This window comes from Lytechinus variegatus, chromosome 3 (assembly GCF_018143015.1).
Source record: "Lytechinus variegatus isolate NC3 chromosome 3, Lvar_3.0, whole genome shotgun sequence".
NCBI classification, from domain to species: domain Eukaryota; kingdom Metazoa; phylum Echinodermata; class Echinoidea; order Temnopleuroida; family Toxopneustidae; genus Lytechinus; species Lytechinus variegatus.
The window spans coordinates 46,344,028-46,360,358 of NC_054742.1; the positions used below are offsets into that span (position 1 = coordinate 46,344,028).

General features: G+C 35.6%; 1 protein-coding gene across 2 annotated transcripts in view; it reads left to right on the forward strand.

Annotated features, from left to right (window-relative positions):
• Positions 1–906: 906 nt before the first annotated feature.
• LOC121411178 (galactosylceramide sulfotransferase-like) overlaps positions 907–16,331 on the forward strand; it is a 36,943-nt gene continuing 21,518 nt past the window's right edge. Inside the window, exon 1 of one of the 2 annotated variants that reach the window (XM_041603741.1) lies at positions 907–1,086. The gene's annotated coding sequence lies outside the window, so the exon portion shown is untranslated. Of the gene's footprint in view, positions 1,087–14,244; positions 14,538–16,331 lie in introns of those variants that run through there. The other variant, XM_041603742.1, reaches the window with a different exon arrangement.

The window sequence follows — 16,331 nt, forward strand, 5'->3', positions numbered from 1 at the left end:
AATCTATATGAATTCAGAAATAAATATTTGCATTAAATTCAAAGGATGAATGTTTACTACCGGTGAACAGGATATATGTCTGACATTCCATATCTGACCAAAAAAGTGTACCTCGACCGGCTCATTTTAAAAATAAATCGGCATTTATGAAGAATACACCTGACAGGATCAAATTCATCCCTTAAAATGGCCCTAATTCTTCCGCCAGTAAAAGTAGTTCCGAAGTAGTGATATATCTTTCCAATTTGGAAAAAGGAAGTTCAGTAGGTACCCTCCCTAGAATCAGTGTAATATTGTCAATCATATTCATTAATTTTTGTCAATCAGCAATATCAAATTTAAAACATTGAGCTATGGGTTGGTGGAATGAATATCTTTGGCATGCCAATTGTAGTTAGGCCCGTGTGACCAGAGAAAAAAAAGAGACTGAGGGAGGTGAAGAACAAGAAAGATCCAAAAGAAGGAGGGTGGGGGATGAGGAACTATTGGTGAAGAGTAGGAAATGCGTATGGAGGGGGGGGGGGGGTAGGTAAATGAATCACGGCAGGGATGGTGACAGTGGTAGAGGAGAGTAGTAAAAAGGAGAGAGAGGGGGGAGAGGATAGAAACAGACTGAAATAGAGAGAAAAGGGGAGGGAGAGAGAGAGGGGAAAAATGAGGGAGAGAGAGAGAAAGAAACGATAAAAAGGTGACGTAAGTACGTTCAGTGGAGAAGGGGTATAATGATAGGCCCGGATGATCGGTATTACCAAAACATATAAGATGGGTAAAATTGCATTGATTCTACCAAACAGTGTATTATGGACATTTCCACACACGTTCTACAGACAGCATAGATAATGATTAACAAAATTGAGGTCAGTAATGAATGTTTACGTAACTCCTTTCAGTTCTTTTAAGAGTAGCAATTATTACGTGTGCTATTTGAGTAGTCCTTTGTTACGTTTTATCATCAAGTCCCCTCTGGCCTATCAATTTTAAGGTTCAAACATTCATTAAAGTGGATTTCTTTCAGTGTTGCTGTAGGCATTTTCGCTATCGGACCGTCTTTATCCTTTGAGCAGATTCGTTATTTGAAATTACACGGTGAGTCCCACAAATATAATTTTCTTTGTATTCGTACACTGTTGGTAGCCCCAAGGGCGTAGGTTTATTACCCCGGGGCCACTGCTATTGCAAGGTAGCCACCATGCTCGTACACAAAAGGGCGTATTATTAGGTTTTCACGGTATTTAGGGTGGGGAAACATGACAAAATACTAGGAGGCATATAATGGTAAACTAAAATCGAAGGCTGATTACTGGTTAGTATTCAAATATATGTGCGAGCATAATGTCCACCTTATATCCATGTTCCTATCCCCAGGGGGGGGGGGGGCAAATCGAGATAAGAACAAATTAAATGTGTGTAAAACAATACTTGCTTAGGCCTAATGTATACATGTTCTTTCCTTTATTAAAAAATTGGGGGGGGGGGGGTCCAACTGCCCATGCCGAACGCAGCAGAGGGGGGGGGGGGGGGCAGTTGCTTCCCCCATAAATTGTGAAACCTACAATTTTATTTTACTGAAAGTTTCCACAAAATTTACCAAAAGTGTGCACTAATCTTTCAATTTCATTTTAGAAAATACCAAAAAGCCCATATAACAATATCAGTCACTTTGTTCCCACGTTTTCGAGTTTCTTCGAACATTTTAATGCGTCTTTCCCCCTCCCCAAGGAAAAAATCTGTGTACGGACATGTTCAGCCCCTCATTTTTGCTGTCTCTACCCACAGCATAATCACTTCATTGCTGCAAAGTGGATCTCATGATAACAGGTTCCCGGAATCTTCCCTCATATCAGAAGTCAGAACCATTTATTATCGTATGATATTATCATAGATATCAAAATTCTAATTTATGATCTTAGTAGCCGGGTGGTGTAATTTGACGCAAAGGCTGGAAGAGTTTTCGCGGTCATTGCACAAAAAGCTTTATTCATTACATGTACATTATGCATTTTAGCCTATATACTCTTACACCAAATATGAAATAATGTGACAAAAATACATATTTGCCAACTTTACTGCTTTTGGCGATATTCTACCATTTAGGCATTTCGGCCACCAATCGATTTTTCTTCAGTCCAAGTGGGTGTTTCATAAAGCTGTTCGTAAGATACGAATGACTTTACGCACGACTGGTGATCCTTTCTTGTGCTATGTGGTATCCATATGTAATTGATTTATGACCCAAGAACATGTTCCAGTTGTGCGTAAAGTCGTGCGTAACTATACGAACAGCTTTATGAAACACCCACCCGATAACAGTTATTGATCTCTACAAATTACTACAAAGCGCCAATCATACTTAAGTAATTGGCGAACTGTAACCCAATTGTGTATCCGATATACAGAGATGCGAGGACAAAACCCCTCTCCTTTCCCGAAAAGATACCAATGGGAAATTGGATCTTACTTTTATAAACTCTAAAAAAATGGATGAAAGAAAGAATGTAGAAAAAAAATGATAAAAAAAATTCTTCTCGATTTCAATAATAATAGCCAATAAGATGTCTTCCACGGTACCCAATTCGACTGATTACGCTGATGGCGTGCACGACCAATTAGTTAAACTTTATTTAACACTCTGAAAATACCAAAGCTAACCGGTATTTATTTCTGTCGATGGCCCTTGAATAATGAGATTGAACGTTTAGGAAAAGAAATCAAATAAAATTTAACTTTTCAATGACATTAAATTTGTTTATTTTGCTCTAATATTGAAGAGCACTCTGTCATGTTTTTATTGAATTGTGGGCACAAGTTAAAGGTTAAGTCCACCTCAGAATGATGTTGATTTGAATCAATATAGAAAAATCAGACAAGCACAATGCTGAAAATTTCATCAAAATCGGATGTGAAATAAGAAAGTTATGACATTTCAAAGTTTTGCTTATATTTTTAACAAAATAGTTATATGAACGAGCCAGTTACATCCAAATGAGAGAGTTGATGATGTCACTCACTATTTCTTTTGTTTTTTATTGTTTGAATTATACAATATTTCAATTTTTACGAGTTTGATGATAAGGACCTCCTTGCCTGAAGCACAAAATGTTAAAATAATGGAATTCCACGTGTTCAGGGAGGAATGAAACTTCATTTCACATGAAAATGACGAGAAAATAAAAATATTTCATATTTCAAACAATAAAAAACAAAAGAAATAGTGAGTGAATGACATCATCGACTCTCTCATTTGGATGTAGCTGGCTCGTTCATATAACTGCTTTTGTGAAATGAAGCGAAATTTTGAAATGTCATAACTTTCTTATTTTACATCCGATTTTGATGAAATTTGCAGTGTTATGCTTGTTGAATTTCTCTCTTTTTATTCAAATCAAATTTTTGTTGGGGTGGACTTGTCCTTTAAACAGTGATACGTTTTCGGAGTACAGCTTTATCAGTAGATATCACTGGGTCGGCAATCCGAGGGGGGGGGGGCACAGTTCCCCTACTTTTTGAGACACTGAAAAGGTGTCCTTTTTACGCAGGACCCCCCCCTCACAAACGTGTACTGTGTCCCCTTCACATGAAAATGACACGTTTTATGTGTTATCAAGTGCCATTTCTCGTTTAGGTACCCTTTTTAATACATTAAAGCCCCTCACGAACGTGTTCTATGTCCCCTTCACCTGAGGAGGACCCGTTTTTGTATGAGAAAGTGCCCCATTGTCTTCTTGTTAGTGCCCTCTCGAATAATTCCCCCTTTTTACCCAAGAAAAATGCCCCCCCCCGAGCGTGTTCTGTGCCCCTATCACCGGATGACCCGTTTTATGTGTTAATGAGTGCCCCTTGGCCTTTTTATAGGTGCCTGTTCTTCATATCAAATAATTTTTCCTTACAAAGCACTCTTTTTCGTGCCCGACGAGCGCCCAGTTTCTTTATTTAGCGTCCCTTTCCGTTCGAAAAGGTTTTCATTTTATATGATTCTGGAAAAAAAACACATTTTAAATTGATGGATTTCACATATCGAGGAATACGAGGCTGTTGCTATCCGAAGCAAAACGCTGCGCAGAGGAAAACGTAAGCATGTTGAATGCTGCTGATATAATTGAGGAGATCTGTTTACCAATATAAAGTGAATTCGTTCAAATTCTTTAGGCGAATTGGGTAGTTAGTCATTGTTTTCTATCATCAATTTTTTAGAACACAAGCATAAAAAACAGTACTTCATGAAATAATTGGGAACTACCATATTCAGAAATGATATCATTACTTGCACCTTACATTGATATTTATCATGATGGTTTCCAGGCCCGATGGTGTCTTAACTCGTACAATTTTGATAGACCAACATTTAAAAAAGAAACCAAAAAAGGAAAACAAAATGCAGAGTAAGGTAAATGTGTTTCGATTTCTCATCGCTTTAGCCTAAGCTTAGATAATTACCCGCCCCCATCCGTATTTGTATTAAGTTTCATGAGTCAAGTGAATGGGGTAGATAAGTAATTTTTTCATTGTTTAAAGATAGTGCCCTTTTCAAAAGAAAATGAGCCCTTTTTTTTCTTTGTGCCCCCATTTCAAAATCGCTCCACCGCCCCTGTATCGCTGAAAGTAAAGTTTGGGGGGTCATCACATTAAATGTCAAAGTATTTTCAGACACGGTTGTTAAATGATAATAGGAAATTAAAAATCATGTAAAAACAGTCTGATTCCGTAATTGGAATTAGGATAATTATTTCATCAAAGAAATTACTATTCCACAACAAACCTAAAATAACATAGGTTTTGATTTTATAGGAGAAACCATGTGCTTGGAAAATGAATGCAAACTTGCTATCAAGATGCAACTTATGTATCATGTGATATAGCTTTTACACAAATAAACGCAGTTGCCTACTAAGCCAAATATTTTGAGGGGGCACAAGATAGCACATGTTGGAAAATTGGTAAAAAGTCGAGCGAAGCGGGCCAGAAAAAAATGGCCTTTTGATATGAAAATGTAATTTGATTTTTACATTATATTCAGCAAATAACATATCACATTTCATTGTTTTCCAATCATTTCATTTCGTTACCTCCTTTATTTTTTTGTTATGTTATTTTTCCCTTGGCTGTGGAACTCCCCCCCGTACGCCAGTGCTTCAACTTAAAGCTTAATTGCCCTCTGAAGGTTACACAGGGCCTTGGGCAGAGCATCCGCTTTTGAGATTTAGCCAAAGTAAACATTAAGAAGCTTTTTACAGTAACCTTTGCCAGCGTAAAGTACTTTGATAAGGACATATAGGGGGAAATGTTTAGCTTTTGGCTATGGATTTTTTGTCCTGATTGCCTGAGCCCGGTCGTGTTATTACTGATCCACAATGTGCTGCACTCAACCCAGGTGAGGCAAATGGGTACCGGTAGGAAGTAATTCCTTAAAAAGCTGTGTGCGCTATGAACGCCTTGCTTAGCCGGGTGCATTATAGGAGCGCCTTGAGCACCTAATAAGGTGGATATGTGCGCAATATAAATACCCTATATTATTATTATTATTGTTATTAAGTTTTCCTTCCCCCTTTCTTCATTTTCCAATTTAGCTTTTGTCTCATTCCATTTTACCTTCATTTCCCGCTTTTGTTTGCCATTTTGTCAGTTCTTTCAATTTATTTCCCTTTCTTACTTTTCATGCTAATGTATTAGTATTTCGGGATGAATTGTTCTTTCTCACAAAGTTCCTCTTTCCTTCTTTTTCCCGCTTCAGTTACGTTTTCCCTTTTTATGTTTTTCTTTTCTTTTCTTAATAGTCTCTTTTTCACTTTTACCTTTCCATTTCCTCCTTTTCCCCCCTTTCCCTTTCTTTCTTTCTTTCTTTCTTTCTTTCCCCCTTTATCTTGTTCTGCTATTTTTTTCCCGGTGAAATCCGCCACGAGGGCAGCCTGCCCCCTGCCCTTCGCCAGTTACGCCACTGATATCACACATTGAAAAATGAAATCACTTAAACGCTAGAACCATTTTGTTTGAGTTACGAGTTATATTTGTAGTATTCTTTGTAATTTTATTGACACAGTGACACCCTGGCCAATGGGTGACCACTATATAGCATCCTTAATGTAATATTTCTTCCTCTATAACCATTACTAGAATACTAGTACATTACATAATATGGTGGCGAAAAATAACTTTTTTCATAACGTTTGTGCACTGCATTGAAATTTATTTACATATACTCCTTTCCCTAGACTCAACTTATTGAACAAGTCATCAGCGTCTCCATACTTAGAGCCGTTGATCGTGTTAATTGAGAGAGATCGGCCAACCGGTTTCCTTTGGTTACCAATATGGTGCATATTGCTTTAGCTTTGTTAGCATGCCTTATTCGAAAGAAATTGTACCATGTTGGGAACTCTTTGAAATTGTGTTGGACAAACTCTACTAATGATGTTTCATGAAAGGACTTGTCGGACGTTTTTTCCGACAAGTCCCATTTTATCAGACAGTTACTATAGGAACAGTGCCTCTCAGCCAATCAAAATCATGGAAAGATGTCAGATCTTGACAACTTGTCGGATGAAAATATTGATGAAACGCTCCCATAGAGATTAATAATTAGTATAAATCTCTCTATGAACGCTCGCGCTCCCATCCCAGTTATCAATAAACAGAATGACGAAACCGGAAGTGTGCTCTGATTGGTCAGATATTTCATGGAGCCCCAATTAGTTCCCTCGGCATATTTTCTGCGCTTGTGATCTTCTACTGGGTGCATACCTCTGGAAATTTCAATAAACTACACGTTTTCTCACATTTAGTGATTAAACACCTCGACACTTTCAACTCATGGATATATTTTCTAGACGCCAATGTGAGTATTTTAACATATAAAGTTGCCTTTTTGTAGATACATCTGTTGTTATTTTGCATAAATCGGCTTCCAAAATAATGTCGAAAAAAGTGTTTGTTAAGAGAGAAATTGCATTTTTAAGTTTTGTGTAATCATGTTTTGCATAAATTACCTCAACGTGTTAAAAATAGTGTTTTACTATGACTGTCAAGGTTGAATGATCTTTTAACAAGTTGTTTCATGCTATTTTTTGGGAAAATCCATTAAATTTCTACCAAAAACAGTTCATAAAAATTAGCATATGGGACTACCCTTCATAAGACCCTAGCCAAAGATAAGGAACTGCGCCGCCGGAGCTTTTGGCGGCGGAAACCTTAGCCCACCCTATACTATAGGCAGTTAATTGCAGGGATGGCGCCACCAATGGGTGGAAGCAGTCTTTAGTCTAGCCGAGGCCTATCCCTAGTTCTAAGTTACTAGTCTTAATCTTAAATCTACTAATATATAGATGGAAATATCCCATCAGAGATCACTTTAAGACATCAAATTCGATCTGAGTACAATGCTCCTATTTCCAAATGACTGACAGTGAAAATAGTGTAGCTTGGAGTTGCCACTCTGGGCTTGACCCCCTGGCCCTAATATAGCCCATATTTTTCAAGGGACTATATTAAATTCTGCCCCATAAATTAAAATAAAATAAATATAACGTCAAATGCTTTTCCTATATATATTGTGATCACTTTTACTTTGCTTCTTTATTTCGTACGATACCGGCGTCGTGATTACAAAATTTCAATGTTGTGTGTTAGAAGTAGAAAACTGCCCTGCCCCTCCCCGAGTTTTCCAGTTCATTATGTCTTCAGCATCACCTTGTTAATTTTTCGTGTTCCCATATTTATTAGTTACCTATTTTTTTCTATATTTTCAGTTTTATTCATAGACTGAGTAAATCAAACCTTTATAATTCTTTATATTAATTTTCAATAAAAAATGGAATTGATCTGAAAATGCCAGAGAAACCAAAATGTTAAAGGGGATCTATGATCAAGCTCTACACCAAAGAGGAGAAATTATATAATATTCTCAACAATTGCTGTACAAATTAGACTCGATTATTATTTCTTCCAGACAACGGCTAGTTTGCCGAAAATCAATTAATCAGGAATAATACAGATTGCGATGATTGCCAAATCATTGCATGTACTATGTGCGGATAGGGAACTATTCAGCCTTCCATGGCTGACCTTTGACAGCGCGTATCCTGTATTAAGTGCGCGTGTCGCCACTGTGTCTATGTGCTTGAGCACATGCACAGTGCTTGAGATCAGAGTTATCAATAGATTTTTTTTTGAATAATATTTTATTTTCTTCCTCTTTCAAAACAGTAAGTTGACAATCACAATTCATATAAATAAAGATTCGTTGCCTGTATACAATCAATAAACAATCAAACAAATAAATATATCAATATCAATGAGATTACAAATATTTAAAAAATGATTACAAATGAAATCAAACTGCCAAATTTCTCTTCTATAACAATGTAAAACCTGTTTTTTGTGAAGAAAAAAATTACCCCAATATTTATATCATGTTAATATCAAAATTATGTAAAATCAAATAAACTACTTTTTTAGATAGATAACTCTGCTTGAGATGAAATACTGCCCTCTTTATTGAGGGACACGACAATTGTTCACGCGACAATTTCTCCTGACTTAATTTCGTCTAAGATGTAGAGTTAGGGGTGCAATTATGGTTTTATGTCAGGGTTAGTGTAGGGTGTAGTGTTAAATCAAGGTTGTAGTTAATCACTCATTTGGTGTGTGGAATTTAGAGCGGAGTAATTGTCGCCGGAGCAAATGTCATGGAACCCTTTATTCTATCTTCTTCCCTAGGAAATCACATGATGAGAGTTGTGTTTGTATACCTACATGTTTGCTATATTTTCTTCTGCATTCAAACTCATACAAAATAAGGCATATTCTGTGATGGGATGTAAACAAAAGTGAATATTTTTGAGAAAACGTAGTAAAATAAAACAAACTGATAAAAAGATTTTCGAAAAAAAAAATAGATGAGGTAAATTAAAATAGTGTTTTATTTTATTTTATTTCTGCATTCATGATGAATATGCAACATAACATATACACAGGTAATAAAGATTTTTTTAAAAGACAGATGAGTCTAAAAAAACACAATTTGCCCAAATGACATTATGTTATATGAGGGAGGACTAACGAATATTGTATAAATAGAATAAAGTTTTATACGGAAGAATTAATTTAACTTGGAAATTATCCCAATAATTTTTGAGACGCACATTGTACATGTGTTGATTCCAAGTCAAAGATTAATCTACATGTATACAGTGTGAGTCAGAAAAAATGTTACACTTTTTAAATTAAGTATTTTTTTCAAGAAAATGTGGGATTCGGAGAGAAATTCTAGCATGTGTGGATAGAGGAGATATTCCGTTGTCACTTGGTAAAATTTGTTTCAGTGTTGTTGTTATGGTTGTTATGGGCACAACAACCATTGTTTGAAAAAGTGTCAAAACCCATTTGCGCCAAGTCAGGTGATTACATGTACATGCTGAAACAGAGACAAAAGCATTCACACAAACAATGAGCGTAAAGTTTATGCGTATGTTTATTAATCAAGAAAAATAAACTAGAGAACCAGTAAATCAATGAATCATCTTCATTTAAAAGTTCCTTTTCATTGTCTTTTCGGCCACAACTTGGACAAAGATTCACACCTTCAATCTTCCACATGCTGTCCATTTCTCTCGATGCACTTCTGAGCTCGATGGAGCATTGCTGCCATGGCCCTGCGAAGTGTCTAAATCAAAATCATTCGACAAATAAAGAAGAAGCATTAAATGTGCTTGAAGTCAAAAGTGTACAGCACCCCACCTGCAGATTTTGATGACTTGCAGCAGCGCATCATCAGAGCAACATGTGGAAGATTGAACATGTTGAAGTGAACATGTTGAAGGCGAGAAGCTTTATCCAAGTTGTGGCCAAAATGACAATGAAAAGGAACTTTTCAGTTATTAAGATAATTTATTGATTTACTGGTTCTCTTGTTTATTTTTCTTGATTAATAAACATACGCAAAAACTGAACGCTTATTGTTTGTGTGAAAGGTTTTGTCTCTGCGGATACAGGTAATCACCTGACTTGGCGAAAATGGGTTATGACACTTTTTTCAAACAATGGCTGTTATGCACTCAACCATAACAACAACAATGAAACAAATTTACCAAGTGATCCCACTGAATCCCACATTTTCTTGAAAAATACTTTATTTAAAAAGTGTAACATTTTTTCTGACTCGCACTGTAATTACACTTAATAATTTAGAATGATTTTTCTTTTCTAGAGGGGGGGGGGGGGGGGATCAATGTTAATGTAAATCGGTTTATTAATGTTTTGGGAATGGTGTGTGAAATACATAAAATGTGTCTTTTTGTAATTCGGGAAAGTTTATTGGCTCTAAACCAGTTTCATACTTTATTGATTTCACGATTTACGATATTGTTTAATGAATTAAAGTCTTTATGGGAGTAAAATATATTGGTATAATCGGCAAATAAAACGAAGGACAGAATAGAGGTCCTAATAATGTTGTTAACATATAGCAAAAATAAGAGTGAACCTAAAATGGAAACTTGAGAGACACCAAACCGAACTTAAAGAGAATCAGAGTAGCAAATATCAAAATCGATATATTGCCTTCGATTACTTAAACATTCTTAAAAGCATTAGAGAGATTGACCTCGTATTCCGTAATGGTTGACTTTGGAGAGTAAAATGTCGTGGTTCAGTGTGTCAAATGCTTTACTAAGATTGCAAAAAAATGCATACTACGTGTTAAGTCTGTTGAATAATTTTCTTAAACCATATTGATTAGAATTTAGAATATTGCATTTGTTGATGAATTTAGAAAGTCTTGAGTGAACTATTTTTTCCAGATTTTTAGATATTGTTGGAGGTAAGGAAATTGGACAGTCATTACTTATTTCGTAATGGTTGCCTTTTCAACGATTGGATTGACTTTGGCTATTTTGAATAAATCTTGCAAAACACTTTAGATAAAAAGTTATTAAATATTTCAGTCAGAGGGCTAGCAAGAGTGTGAATTATTTGCTAAATAAGAGACATACTGATGCGATAACAACCAGAAGATCTAGATTGTTAAGGGAACGGACAATATTGATTATTTCAGAGGGGCATGTTAGGGTTAAAAATAATTATTCATGACTTGGATCTGAGAGGTAATAATTATGTGTAATGTGCGTTGGGATAATTAATTTTGTTGCAAGCTCGGGCCAAATATTCGTAAAGAAAGAATTGAATGCGTTTGCATAACTTGTTGGATAAAGTTGTGTTTTGTACCTAAAACTTCTTCGATGATTTTCCAAGTTGCATATGTTTATTTTCACGTTGATTTCAATTATTTTCAAGTTGCATTGAAACAAAGATACTCGTGTTCCTTTTGAAGTGGAGCGGACTTATATACTCGTGTTCTGCTTAAAGAGATTCATCTGATTTTTAATACTCTATAATAAACAGATTTTTCAAATTTTCACAATAATTTAGGATTTAATCTTCTTAATTTTCGCTTACTGGTTTCTGAGGGCTTCTTTACACTAGCACTAACTCGCTGTAGATGGGGATAGATCGAGTATAGGCAGTGTGACACTCTAAGAGTGTGAGTCTATATGTCTCCCCGCCGAAATGTGAAGTTCAACTCTACATAATGTACATGGAAGGAAACATTTCTATTCGCGCTTCACAATTAAATTATTTTTGTGAGATATGTATCCTGTACATTATAACAAGAATGTGTTACAATTTTCTCGTTTCAGGTCTCAATATAGGAAAGAAAGATATGTTCTCGCACATTGTGCGGAAATACATTATGTTTATGACCGGGGGGGGGGGGGGGCACTTCCATTGACGAGTGCATACCATGCGCGACCATGGGGTCTCGAAAAGCGCCTTAAACAAGTATTTTCAATATTCAGAAAAGGCACCCCTTAACAAGTATTGGCAAGTAAAACTCTACCCTTAACAAGTATTGGAAACAAAACGATACCCCTGGCAACTATTCCCTGAATTGAACCCCTAAACAAGTACAGCGATATGTTAAAAGATAATATCACGGACGTCCGTGACGGACGTCGCACAGTGGGCCGGGGTGAAACAAAAGTGCGCCAAAAGTCATTTTGGGCAATTTCAGGTTTTAAATTTTTGTCATGCCCAGCTGAAAGACAACACTTTGAAATATACTTCAGCAAAATATTTCATTCGGGAATTTCCATAAAGGTTGTTTATTTCCAACCTCAAATCGTAAAATGTAACATTTTGCGAAATGCCGCGTATATGACAACCTAGTTGAAAAAACAGGCCATTTCACAAGAGGTTTTTCATGTAGGAATCTTAAATGGCACCCACATAATCCTGATGTGTTCCTTTTTCGTGTGAAAGGGTTCAAAGTAGATAAAAGACACATTTCAGGAGGTTTATAGGATAATTATTCCTGGAAATAGGCGGATAATCCATGTTTTTTGCATTTACATTAAAAAAGTTTAGATTTCCGTTTAAATTCTATCATCATCATTTTGCCAGATATCTAAGCTTTAAGTCGATACCAACTTTAGCTGCCCTTTTTTGCCCGTTTTCATGTTAGAGCCGATTTTACTTGACACAACACCCCCAAAACCTGTTCAAAAACGGTAATATTTATACCGCGCAGTCATCGCACAAATGAGCGCACCGTGTGGGGTGGACATTGCCGTTCATTTTTGCATGGCGAGGACGATTCCCCTTCCATTCCATGAAAATGACATGAATTCTAGGCATAATGCAAACAAAATAAAGGTTGATAACGCATATAAGGTCTACCCGCCCCTCTTCCGGAGATAAAAGTTACTTGTAGAATAATTTCAGCCCAAAACCCTCCTCATAGTTAAACATTCGTGGTGTTAGATACTCTGCGTTTTACCCAAGTCCACACCACTTGATAAAGCACGGTTAATATTTTTCAGATTTGTAAGTATTTGTTTGATCTCATTATTATTTTTATGCCATAAAATCATTTTCAGGATCTCATACACACTTTTTAGGCATGTGAGAAGCATAAACCAAGATTCACTCTGGTCAAAACACATAACACAAAGTTTATATACTGCACATTGTTTAGCGTAATTTGTCTTTTCAAAAATAGGTTTTAAGAAGCCAATCAAAATTTGGTATCAAAGTGACGTCATATCGGCTTTAGATTATGTTCAGTCGATTCCACGCCCAAAATAACCCTTAATCAACATGTTAAAGTAAAAATATAACCTGGAATATAATTTTGGCGCACTTTCAACTCATTCTGGCCTACTGTGCGTCGGTTTTACCTGTACCTACATCATTGGTTTTAGCTGTACCGTACGGCCCCATGCATATGCACCTCCCACACCTCACGCAAATCGGACTCTAAACACGTAGTGTTGACTGTGGGGGAAAAGTACATTCTTTATATAACATTTTAGTCTTTTTACCCTCTCAAATTTCCTAGCGAAAAAAATAGATCTAGATCTTCCCTTTTTTCATCATTTTAATGTTTTTGACACCCTTATTACGTTACGTACGTAACGTGCCCCATCGTGAAAAAGACATCCTTTTACGTGTTTTTTTTTTTTTTTTTTGGGGGGGGGTGTCGCGCATTGTATCTACTCGTCAATGTACGTGCCCCCCATTTGGGGCCCCTCCCTATAAAAAGAATCCTGAACTCCCTCCCCCCGTACTGAGAAGAATAAATAAAACCATGAGAGACATTTTTTCACATCTAAGGCTGTTGAGGATACAGGGTCATCGACCAGTGAAAAACTAGAGTTACTTGGAAACGATATGGATGAATAATTAGGAGGTTGCAAATCAAGTTGGGAAGCAATTGATAGATAACGCCATCTGCGACAATATCAGCAAATCGAACCGGAGATTCTTGAGGCGGAGAATAGCACATGAAAAATCATCGATGATATACATACATAATAATATATATAAATGAATGAAGGTCTTGCGTCGGTTGTGGTACTAGTAGTATCAAGCAAAATACAAGGTGAATAAAACAACCAAAAAGTGAAAATTTGGATCAATTTTTTGCCCATAGGACTTCATCAGGAAAATTATTCTCCTGATGAAGCCCTATATATATATATATAAACAGACACGAGCATCAACGCGCTCTTTTGATGCTACCGGAAACAAATAAAGTTAACTCAAAAAGGTCAAGCGCGCACTAATTTCCACGCTTCTTTTCTCTTGCGTGTGCGTGTTGTTTCAATATATATTGTATACTCGAATTCGGGCTGTATTTCCATGGAAGTGACCCTCTACGTGCTCCGCTATTAAGGGGGGGGGGGGGGGGAGCTTCTCACGGCTTGTTTGTTGCTTTCTTTCTCTAGTAATGGCTATTAACTGTGTCACGGAGTACTTTTCTTGTAGCTTCAAGGTCATGTGTGCAGCAGCATAAAACGACCTCTGTTTTTTTTATATCGATGATGAAAATCATCCTGACCACGAATAATTTGCGCATGCGCAAAGCACATGGAGATACATTACTATGACCAAGCATCATTACGATTTCAGTCATCTTTAAAGTTGTGACAAACCAAAAGCTGCCGGTACACTTCTTTTAATTTGACACTGTCAAACACCATCTAAAAGTGAGTATTACATTTTTTACTGAAATACTGAAATAACAAAAACATAAGTCAATAATTTTTTATTATTTCAATAACCTATGTGTTATAGCGTCGTTTAAATCTTGCACAACTCAGCATTTTACCTTATTCGTGTCATTTGCGTATGTTTTAAATATCTCGTCATTGATCTAGTAAAAAAATGAATAAATACAAAAGAGCTCTTAATATATAATTAAACGATTAAGTATCTTTAAAATTCCGTCTGTGCTCGCTCTACTACTTCATGCATATCCATATGGCATGGTTTTTGACCTCATTTTATTGCAATATCGATTATAAATTCAGAAGTATTTGCCCGTTATCTAAGCAAATTAAGACATGAAGTATATCAATTTTCTCGTTAATATATCTTATTTCGTGTCGAATGCTGATATTTTGCATAAGTTGCTATTTTTTATGTTAAAACAGATAGATGATAACGCACGTGCACATTTTGACCAAAAGCATGAAAATTTTGGAATTAATTCCCATTTAATAAAAAAATATAATACCCGGACAGTCCAGAAACCGATTGCAATCAATTTGTACTATCAAAATTATAGTCAAAGCATATTATTCACTTAAGATTTTTCCTTGATCTGGGGACAAATATAAAAATGATTTATTTTCATGAAAATTCCAAGATGGCTGCCAAAATTGCAAATTTTGCACCCCATTATGACACGATTTGGCAAAGAGACATCAAGATTCATTAAATAAACACTACAGGTACAACAACAACAACAAATGTTCGCTGTTGGTACACGGGATTTCTGTACAGGTCTGTATTTTTTCCGTGAAACCCATCTGTATGTTTTGAATAAAATGATTGCAACGGCTACTTTGTAATGTTTGAGACTAGGTCAAATGTACATAATGTATATAAGCATTTAATATTGTTATTATTATAATTATCATTTTTAATATATGTTTTATTATATTATATTTTATTTTATTTCATTTCTACATTTCAATAACAAACTATTAACAAGCGTAATCATCTCTCGGCATTTCAGAAAGAGACAAACATAATAACAATAATGATAACATGATTTACATACTAATGTTCTCAGTCAAATATGAATTATAAATTATACTTGGTAAATTTCTCTTAAAAATATGTTGAAATATGTTTATAAACCTCCTTAAAATACATATAACATCGTAAATTGAAATGTTGGAGACCGTCATCTTAAGCTTGGAGCATTAAATAACTGGTGGAGGCCTCAAAGTAGGGAATGAAAACAAACATCTTTTTATGCTCGGCGATTTTAATATTAACTTCTTGCCCTCATCTGACAATAATAATTCATCCAATTTCGTAAAATCGATATACTTGTTTGGCTTTCAATTACTAAACCCACAACGATTAACTTGAATTCATCAACTCAGATTGATAACATATGTTCATAATAACAAGCCATAGGAGGGATTTTATGTTCTGATGTTTCAAACCACCTGCCCATTTTTTAACTTGTGAATGTAAACTCGTTTGCCTTTAATCAATTAAAGAATATAATTATCGCAAAAAAGTCTAACAAAATATAGAATTACTGAAGCAAGACCTAGTTTGGGAAGAATAGGATGATGTTTATAATGAAGTGAATCCCAATATTGCATGCAATAACTTTAATAATACATTAAAACATTATTATGAAAAGAATATCTCTATAGGGAAATGAAAAAAAAAAACAACGTAATAAACCCGAAAATCATTGGATAACGTAAGGTTTACTCAAGTCAATACAGACACATAAACGTCTATATAAATCTTAC